The following is an 11,031-nucleotide window of genomic DNA, read 5'->3' as shown; positions in this document are numbered from 1 at the left end:
ATTCGATACCACACGATCACATATATCCTTCCGATCGATCAATCCTCATCTCATGATCTTGCTAATCTTCCCAATTAGCGGATCGAGACCACATGATCTTCCCAACTTTCCCCAATAAAATATCAGGTCCACACGATCTTTCCAATTTTTCCCTTCCACAAAATCGAGACCGCTCGATTTAATTATACCGAAGAAATATTTTATCGGTACCACGTGATTCACTCACGTTAGGGAATTAATAAATCGGGACCACCCGATAAGGTCACAATAGACCAATGGCCAATCGGGCCACACGATTAATTTTTGTCGCTACAAAAATTAATCTATACCACACGATCGAAATCATACTAATGTAGCAATCAATAATTACCGTACGATCAGAATTCCACTAACGTACAATTAATACGTACCATAGAAATAAACTATAGTAACGTAGCAATTAATTTGAGCCGCCCGATTAAATATCATCACGTGTAATTACTTTCCACCACTCGATTAATCTTCACTAAGCAGGAAATAATCTTGGCCGTCCGATCAAGCTTCCTCAACAAGATTCATCCTAGGCCGTTGGATTAAAGCAAGATAAGCTAGATCAAATCCTAGCCATCCAAAACCAATCATGCATTTTTACTATTCATGCAAGAACACATTTCTCTCTCCTCCCTTCATTTGTATTTTCAGCCAACTCCATGAACTAGCACAAAACCAACCCATTTTTCACTAAAATCATTCAATATATAGTCTATTAGCAACCTAGATACCTAATCTAAGGTTAGGGACCAACTTACCACAAATTTAGCAAGTTTTCCGGTGAGAAATCGGGAGAAGTTTTGACCCCAAACCGGCGGCTCAGGCAACTCCTCTTGGTTGGCCAAAACTCAAGCTACTTCGGCAATTCTAGGCTGTTCGCAGTAGTGAATAGAGCTCCGGCGGTTCAAGGCAACACCGGCGGCAACTTGAAGAATTTTCAGTAGTGGTGGTGGGAGAGAGAGAGAGATAATTCGGCCAAGAGGTGATGAGCAAGAGAGAGAAAGTGAGGTAGAGAGAGAGAGTGCTCTTGAAAATAAAGAAGAAGAAGGCCAAAAACATAAATTAATAAAATGTTGGATAATTTTGGGGTCTTCAAAGTCAATTTTCGGCCAAGGGATGATTTGACCAAAATACCCATCGATCCAAGTGAAAAATTGGGTATTCTTCAGGGCAAATGAGTCTTTTCCCATTTCCAATCCAAATTTTTATTTTTCCTAAACCTCTTGGGGCGAACCGCGAAGAAATTAATCACTGGATGAGGAAACATCCAAAATTTAATTATTGAAACTCTTGAGGGTTCAACGTTAAATTACGAAGCTTGATTCGCGATCAATCTCGATCAATTGAAATTTCAGCGTATCTCAAACTAACGGGGGGCTTTTAGGAGTTACGCGTATCGACCCGTGATTAATATCACGTTTAAGAATTTCTCGAGCCATGGCGACTTTGGTTGTCATTCAATTGCGATGGTCAATCACTAGTCCCGATTGACACGATCGTTAGAAAATAATTTAGGGACTTTCGGAACCCATACGAGGTCAAACGGAATCACTCGTGATCCAAGGGTAGGGTATTATCCAAATCGTTCCTTAATCATTCTAGGATCGACCCATATTGGTCCAGAATATTCCCTCGACAATTTTCATGGCCAAAAAGTCAATCCATGATCAAGTTCTTAGGTCCACCTACTTGATTTTCCTAGCTAGCCATTCCCATTCGGTTAGTCTACTCGAGAGGGAACAACTCCGAGTGAGGCTAGACCGAATACATCAATGAGATATTCCATTCATTCATAGCTTCGAAAGTGGGTCGGAATTCGGGATGTCACGGATCCTCGGTCATGGCGAAGTTCAACCGCAGCTTGGACTTGGATGACATATGTGATAGTTGAGCCCATGGGGGCTGTGGGAGAGTAGCGATGATGTTCGAAGTTCAAGCGAAGCGATTGTCACTAGGTTTAAACATCAAGTCATGGTGGAGATTGTTGAAAATATGTCTCAAGTTTAAGCCCATAACGAAAATATGAATTTCGAAAATAAATATTTAAAGTCCAAATTTCTGTAGGCATATGAAATCAAGAGAATCCAAACAAAATAGAAAGGATATATATGGACATAAATTACTTGAACATGCATCAGTCATTGGCTGAATTGGAAAGTCCACATGGGACTTTGAATTTGAGTTGGACCATGGGATATTTATTTACGGTGGACACAAGATAACAACAAGAAAGAAATCAAGAGGAAAAGATGAGAGAAGATTTGCTTTTCTATTTCTTTCGAAGTTCCGTGCGGGGTTGACCAAATCACATGATCCAAGAGGAAGTCGGCCTGGTCGTCCCTCCGTGCCATATACACGCACATATATATATATATATATATTATCTTGTTGGTCTCGACTCAATATCATATCAATATCAACATCACATTTATCCCAAAATAGTTGGGGTCGACAATCGATGAACCAAAAAAAAAAAAAAAAAAAGAAGGGAAACCGATTGAGGAAAAAAGTAATTATATACAAATAGAAATAAATATATAAAAATAAAAATATATAAATATATAGAGAAAAAAGACTAAAAAGGACAATCTAAAACATGGGAATTCCGCCTTCCACAATGCTAATAGCTTGCCTCCACTCTGTCCTAAAATAAACCGTACACCAATCTATTTCCTACCTCATTAAATCTTGTTTTGCTACTTTTCCTCGGGTAAGTTTTGACTGACCTCTTCCTTTCTTCATATCATGTTCTTGATAACAAACTTCTGTTCTTATCGGAGCATCTAGGGATCTTCAAAGAATATGCCCAAACCATCTCAATCTATGTTCTCTCATCTTTTCCGCCATCGGTATTGCTCTAACTTTTGGTCGAATATCTTCATTTCTCATCTTATCCATCCTTGTATGAGCACACATCCACCTTAATATTCTCATTTCTGCTATTTCCATTTTATGCTCATGTTGCCTCTGTACTGGCCAACATTTAGCTCCGTATAGCATTACGGGCCTTGCTGTTGTTCTATAAAATTTTCCTTTTAGCTTAAGAGGGATTTTGCAATCGAACAAAAACCCTAATGCATTACGCCATTTCATCTAACGTGCTCCGATTCTATGGCTTACATCCTCATCAATATCTCCCCCTTTTTTTTAATAGTCTTGATTATTAAAAAAAATGGAAGAAAGTTTTTGAGTACTTGGCATTGGGTCTTCGTATTGTTCGTGAGAATTACATCAACTATTCAAGTGTCGAAGCCAATTAAATCTTGTTATTAGATTTGTGTAATTCTTTTGCGAGCAATTGGATGGGCTAAATACTATGCGCGTTATTGGATGTAATTGGGGCTTGGGAAATACTGATAGTGTTTGAGCGACTTGAGTGTGGTTTGTAATCCGCTTTCTGTCGCTTGTTCTATAGTGAAATTCGTTGCTGCTCTCCCCGTGGACGTAAGTTTTTACGACCGAACTACATACATCCGGTGTTTGATTTATTTTCTTATTTTGTATATTTATTGTTCAATCGCTTATTTTGTGTAACATCTTGCTTGGTGTTTATTAAAATTTATTATCTCTATAAAGCAGTAAAAGAACATCCTTCATACCAATCGCAGAACACGTGCACTCTTTTTCCTCTAATCTATTTCTCTCAATCTCTCAACCTAAAGCCCTCACAACGTGAAGCTTCTTCCCTTTATCATTTTAGCATGCGAAGAAAACAACTCTTAACAACAAAAAAAGTTTTCATGGACTTGTAAACCGCCTCTAGCTTGAATGTCGTGGGATGGATCCATCACCTCCTAACACCCACGCAAGTGGAGTTCACATATTTGATCGATAACAACTCGTTAAGCACGTCTCAATCTCTCATTGCGTGATATACACGGACTTCCACAGGTTCACGCGCTTGCACACGCCAAACGCCCACGTTTCTGCTGACAACATTGATGACGTCACCAACCATGCCAGCTCACTGCCACGTCATCACTGACCATTGTTGACCGTGTGAACTCGTTGATCGATTCAATCGGCCTGTCCTAACGCTTATAAACATCATAAATCCAAAAGAGAACAATAGTGAAATCAAATGGCCTATAGAATCGGAATTGGAAAAAAATCATTTAATCGCTTAGATAAACAATTATATCAAGTTGTATGTATCGAAAGGACGCTAATTAGATGATTAGAATAATTAAATCCTTGAACTTAGTAAATCTCTTGGTTGCATAGAAAACAAGAAACTCCCATGTATCGTTTGGTTTCTAGTCGATCCCGAAAGGCTAGTGGCGACTCCTATAATCTCTTAGGATTAATCAAACTCATAATGAGATACGACGTTGCGCGAGGTATATACATATACTACTATAGGAAATCTCATGATATGAGGATTTAACCAAGGAATGTTGTACAGAAAGTGTGATGTCGAATATGCTAACTCTTTCCCGTGTGTATCTCAATTCTCAAGCCTTGAACTTTTTTATTTGCAATCAACCTAAAAAAATAAGCGGTTTTGACTCTAGAAAGGGAAGAACATAGATGCTTAGACTTTATGGTGAATTTTTGGAATTCAACTCTCAAAAGTATAAATGAAGAATTTGCCAAAGACGCTCGAGTGATTATGTCATATGTTTTAGCAATGTTTTGGTTTTCAAGTTTATTGAATTAAAGGAGTCGCGACTAATTGAAGGATTCCAAATACTTTATGTTGAAGATTGATGACGTACACGATGAGGCTATGATCCAAATTTGATGCATATGGTAGTGCAGAAGTATGGCTTCGTTTTTTTTTTTTTTTTTGGATAATAACATAGATCGTAGAGGGGGCCATTTGGGCCCGTGGGCCCGGAACCGGCGGTTCCGGGCCGGTTCGAACCGTGATATTAAAATAATAAAAATAAAAAAAAAGAGGCGGGCCGGGGCGAGAGCCGTTGGGCTCTCGCCCGGGCCCCCCTCCCTTTGGGCCGTTGCTTGTTAAAAAAAAATAATTAAAAATAATTCTTGCCTATAAATACATATGCTCCTCCATTCATTTTTGTCACAAATTCTACGAACAATCTCTCGAATTCTCTCTAAAATCCTCTCAAATCGCTCAAATTCTCCCAATTCTCTCGATCCCGACTCAATTCTCTCAATCGGATTTCCGATCAATTCTCTCAAAAATGGCAAGTGGAAGCAGAAATGCTGACAATGGCAAGATGACTATGGGAGATTCCGAGTATCCCATTCCCGAATATGATCCTCGTGAGTATGCAAGTTGGGAAGACAACGACGATAATATCAACTATGTCCCGATTCCGAACGTCGAGCACATCCCAACACAAGAAAGTCTTCATCCTCCCACCGGTGTCGAAGAAACGTCAACGGCAAATGAGCCGGAACGGAAGGGCCGAGATAATACATCGGACTTATGGCTACACTTCGACAAGGTACGTGATGAAGTCGAAGGTAAGTATAATATAAAATGTAAATATTGTTCGCAAACATATAAATTTACGAAAGGAGACGGCTACGGAACATTCCGTCGGCATTTGACGAAAAAACATCCAACGCAAGCGGGGATCGACAATACGCAAAAAAAAAATTTCGGGTACGCCACTTCTAATCCTCATCCTATATTTCGTTTCACTGAAGCACTTTATAAACAAACATTAGGTGAATATGTTGCCCTTGATCATGCTCCGTTTAATACTGGTGAAAATTTTAATATGAAATATTTGATAAATACTTGCGTTGGTTCCCATGGCGCCAACTATTCCAAAAAATACTCTTAAACGCGAAGTTTTTCATCTTTATAAAAAAGGAAAAAAATCTTTAGCAAAATTTTTTGCAGAATTCAATGGACGTGTGCATATAGGTAGCGATATTTGGAGTGATCCTTGGCAAATTCATTCTTATATGGGTGTCAAGTGTCATTGGATAGGTGACGATTGGACGATTCAAAAAAGACTTATTGCATTCCGAGTTTTTGATGAAAGACATTCGGCTCATAATATTTATAGAATAATTAGGCAAGTTTTAGAAGAATATAATTTAATAAATAAAGTATTTTCAATTGGTTTTGATAATGCCGCTGCAAATACCGCTTCTATTCCCGAATTAGAAAATATTTGCAAACCCACTTTTGGCGGATAATTTTTTCACATTAGATGTGCTTGTCATGTTTTAAATTTATGTGTACAAGATGGTTTACGAACTCTTGACACTTCTCTCGCCCCAATAAAAAGTGCAATTAAATTTTTATGGAGTAGTCCCCATTGTATGAAATCATGGGGAAAATTTTGTAAACAAAATGAGAGAAGGGCAAGAAGATTTCCAAAAGATATTCCGACTCGTTGGAATTCTACGTACGAGTTGCTTCGGCAAACTTTTGAATATAAAGATTTATTATGTATGTTTATTTCACAAAATATTCCCGAAATTACTTTACTTCCTCAACATTGGGACGTTTGCAAGAAAATTTTAGATATTTTGAAAATTTTTAATGATGCTACTAAGACTTTATCTGGTATTTATTATCCTATAACGCATTTATTTTTAATAGAGTGTGTTAATATTGGTAGTGTTTTTAGTGAATGTGAAAATGATACCGAATTAGGTTGAACTATTTTAGTAATGCGAGAAAAATGGTTGCATTATTATTTGCAAATTTCTCTTGTCTATTTAGTTGGTATTGTTTTTTATCCACGTATTAAATTAGACGGTTTACAAGATTATTTGAATGTGTATTATCATGATTGTTTACATTTGGAAGATTCAATAGATATTTCAAATATATTAGGAGATGTTAAAGAATCTATAGTAGCATTATATGGAGAATTTTGTAGTAGATATGGTTTAAGTGATTCTCGATCTTTACAATCTACCGCCTCACGTAGCGAAGGTGGTAGTTCACTTAGTAGATGGTATAATATGCTTAAGAGTAGGCAAAAAAAAAAAAAAAGGGGCAACAAGTTGCAGAACATAGTACAGATTTTGAAATCCTGAAGTGGTGGAAGAGTCACCAAATCGATTATCCAGTTCTCGCCCTCATCGCTCGTCAAATATTAGCAACCCCTTCTTCAACGGTTGCAGTTGAACAAGCATTTAGTGCTGGAGGATTAATTTTGGACTCTCGCCGTTCAAGATTAAGCCCGGACTCTATGGAAGCTCAAGCTTGTGTCGGCGATTGGACGAGGGCGAAATATCGACACCAAGAGTTAGATCGTGAACACGAATTTTTTAGCGATGATGTTGGAGATACCACCGCCACGGGTACCACAACGGGTAGCGACGATTGACGATGAGGTAAGTTGGGGTTCTCAAAGGTAAAAGAACTACATGGGCCTTGATTCTTCTATCCCCAAGAAGATATGTAGGCGCTTAATGATAATTCATTAAGTTCAAGCCCATTCCTTCTTTTTTTTTTCCCCATATTTTATTACAATGTACAATTTAATTGTATTTTATAATTTATAATTTATTATGTTTATTTTATTATTTATTATTTTAAAAATTATTATTAAAAAAGGAATCGGAATGAATCGGCGGTTCCGAACCGAAACCGGCCCGGAACCGGAAGTATACACGGCCGGTTCCTGACCCGGAACCGGCGGTTCCACCGAACCGGCCGTGTATAATAGATGGTCCTTAAACTTTGACCAAATATACAATGTGATCTTGGAACTTTCAATTTGACTAATGTAGTCCCCGAACTTTAGCTCAATGTGTAATATAGTCCCTAAATTTTTAATTTGACCAATATGGTCACCGAACTTTTAGAACATGTTCACCTTAGTCCCCGAATTATAGGAAGATATTCAATGTAGTCATTCCATTAATCAAAATTCAAGGATAATATTAGACATTTTCTTATAATTCAGGGAGTAAGTTAAACATGTTTGAAAAGTTCAAGGACCATATTGAAAAAATTTAAAGTTCAAAGACTACATTGCTTATTGAGCTAAAGTTCAGAGATTAAATTGGTCAAATTAAAAATTTAGGGTCCACATTGCACATTTGACTACAGTTTAGGGACCATTTGCGTCATTTCCTTTTCTTTTTTTTTTTCATAATTTGACCAGTTGCATTAGAAAAAATTGACCGAAATTGCGTTGTCAATTTCGAACTTGCAATTAGTGCTGGTTTAGTTCAACTTTAATAATTTTTTTATATTGAAAAGTTGCATGGATGAGATTAAATATTTTAAATTGCTTGAAATAGAGTCGACACTCGTCCCAATATGGTTAAGAATTGTACTAAAACTTGCAATGTTTGCATGAAATTATTTTTACTTTGCCTAAATCATTTTCATAATTAGGTAGAAGTTAATTTTGTCTTATTTAATGGTAAGTTTTTTTAGAATCCGTGCAAGGCACGAGCTCACTTGTAGTTCACTTCAATTAGCCAAAAAGCCCATTTATGGGGGCCTGGAGGCCCCAAACTTGCAAATTCCATTACCACTAATAATGGTATTTCGACCCTTGGGTGGGAAATCTAATGGCAGTACCTAGAAAGGACTAAAGCTTTTAACTTTTCTCTTTGCATAATCATTCATGTCGCATAAAAACGTCGAAAGATTTATGAAGAAATTAACCCAATCGAAAAAGTTAGGATTGAATTGACAACTGTACAATGAGTTTAGGACATTTTGGACAATTATCTCGGGAAATCAACTATTGGGCATAGTCAATTCTTACTTTTAAGCTTATGATAAGTGTATAGTAATTCAGAGACAGAATAGAACAAGTAAGTTGGGCGGCCAAAGATACACTCTGATACGAAATAAATAATAAAAATATTTGACGATCTTTTTTTTTTTTTTAAGGAACAGTAATTATTAACAATATTTAAATATGTTATTAGCTCCTCAATTTCACAATGGAGCTAAGTAGTTACAAAATTAGCAACAAAAGCAAGTTTAGAAATGCATGCCTCGGAACTACTTGAACGCAACATCAGCATTGAGTCATAGCCTAAAGAGGGGTAAGATGAATAAACAAATTTCACAAAAAGTTTGGTTCTATTTTCAGTATGACCAACGGATGTACCAATGGCTGACAATTATGCGGCACAAGTTATTCATGCATAAAGTTGCAGCCAAGAACTTCTCTGCAACTTCTGCAGCTGAAAATCCAGTCCTCTGCCACTGTTCCTGAAGGTGTTGGTACATGGGTCTTACGGTGTGTGCCCATGCAGGCAATCACACTTGCCCACTAGCGATTATCTGCTAATTCAAATGAAAAGTCATGTCTCTTCGTAGACGTCAATATACGCTCTCCCCATCAGTCCATTTCATTATGTCGCTTCCAAGAAATAGAAAAACAACGACGACATTCCCTCCTTGTCACTGTTGAATCTTGTTCAACATGAAGGAACTCTCGAGATCGCAAGGGGACATCTAACCTACGACAATAACGGTATGTCCTCGTGATATACTCGTTCTGATCGATGATACAAGTTTATATTTGGGCACGTTTCCACAATTAGATCTTATATCGAATAGGGTTTTGTATCCTACATTGGTATCAAAGCCTTGATTACTTTTTTCTTGATTGTTATTCCCGATGATTTTGTATTATTGAGTGATTTTAGCCCTAATTATGTCATTACTATTCATTTGTAATTATTTATGTTCTGTGAAATGAAAATTATTTTTGAATACATGGTTGGAATGGGCTCATCGAGACAATCGTTTTGAGTGGTCGCATGTCACGAGGCAATGCCGGTAGAGGCCGGACGCATGCCTCGCTCCTCCACGAGCGCACTCCATCTAGGCCGCGACGTTTCATCCTTTTTTTCATCACTTTTAGTTTAGCAAAAATTAGGTTTTAGTATACCATTAAGTTTGATCGACGAGACGAGTGTTTAGAGGGGTGGATCGTCATCGGCAGCCGTTGTAGTAGGCCGTATGCATTGCACAGGCCGAGGGCGTCCGGTGTTAGTGGGCATCACACGCCCATGTGTGTGGCGCGTGCTGAGGCCTATTTTTTCGGTTTATCGGGTGTCCTAACCCTGTTTTAGCCTATCCCTATTCCGGTTTAAGGGAATTCTAACCCTATTTGATTTTTCCTAATCTAGGGTTGGTTTAAATAAAATGTGGTTCTGTTTTAGGTCATACCCGACCCGTGACCCATTTTTGACCAAAGATCCGACCTCGTGACCCGTTGATTGTTGACCAACCGACGGTTGATTGTTGTTGATCGACAGTTGATTATTGACTCAAATAAAAAAAAGGTTAGTTAACCTATAGGGGCTTGTTTAATACCTGAATTTGCATGTTCTTGGTTACAATATATTTGTAATAAATACATAATTGAGGATTTTAGTAATCCACTTTGTTTTGCATTCGTTACAGGAGCAATGTCATCAAGACCAAGCCTTGTGACTAAATGGGTGAGGCGAAGTAGGATAACGCCTAGAAGGCCAAGAACTTATGAGCAAAGACAAGCCCCGAATGAAAAGGTTAACCGATTGGGCCATTATAGATAGGATAATATATGTGACATTATAACCCATGTAAAGAGGGTCAACAAGATGCTCCAAGAGATCATATGGGATGGACATGAAGTACCATCTATGGATGCCTTTTATGCACTGAGGAACTCTATCCCTAAAGAATGGCATGAATTGTTCACTTGTGCAATAACTAAGCATGACACATATAAGAATTTCGTGCTACATTTCGTGCACGAATACATGAGGATCGTGGCTGCGAAGACATCATCACTTGGGATGAACGGATCTTTGCACATACAATATGAGCCTTGGCATATCAACAAAGGTCCTTAGAAGGGTTTTCCAAGGGCACCAATATGGATTCCCAATATAATAGAACATCCACCTAGAGATCTTGAAGCATCATTTCCTTGTAGGAAGGAAATAACATGAGTCGAAGTTGAAACCGGAAAAAGGATCAAAACACGTTATTACATATCAGTTTGTTCCTATGTTAGTTTCATTTCATAGTATGCCTAGGAGATTTTTTTTTTTTTGGAATTTTTATTGTTGAATTAATGTTCTTTGAGAATA

This window comes from Rhodamnia argentea, chromosome 3 (assembly GCF_020921035.1).
Source record: "Rhodamnia argentea isolate NSW1041297 chromosome 3, ASM2092103v1, whole genome shotgun sequence".
Classification (NCBI taxonomy): Eukaryota; Viridiplantae; Streptophyta; class Magnoliopsida; order Myrtales; family Myrtaceae; genus Rhodamnia; species Rhodamnia argentea.
The sequence above is the reverse complement of the archived record's forward strand: the minus strand, read 5'-3'. Positions refer to the sequence as shown.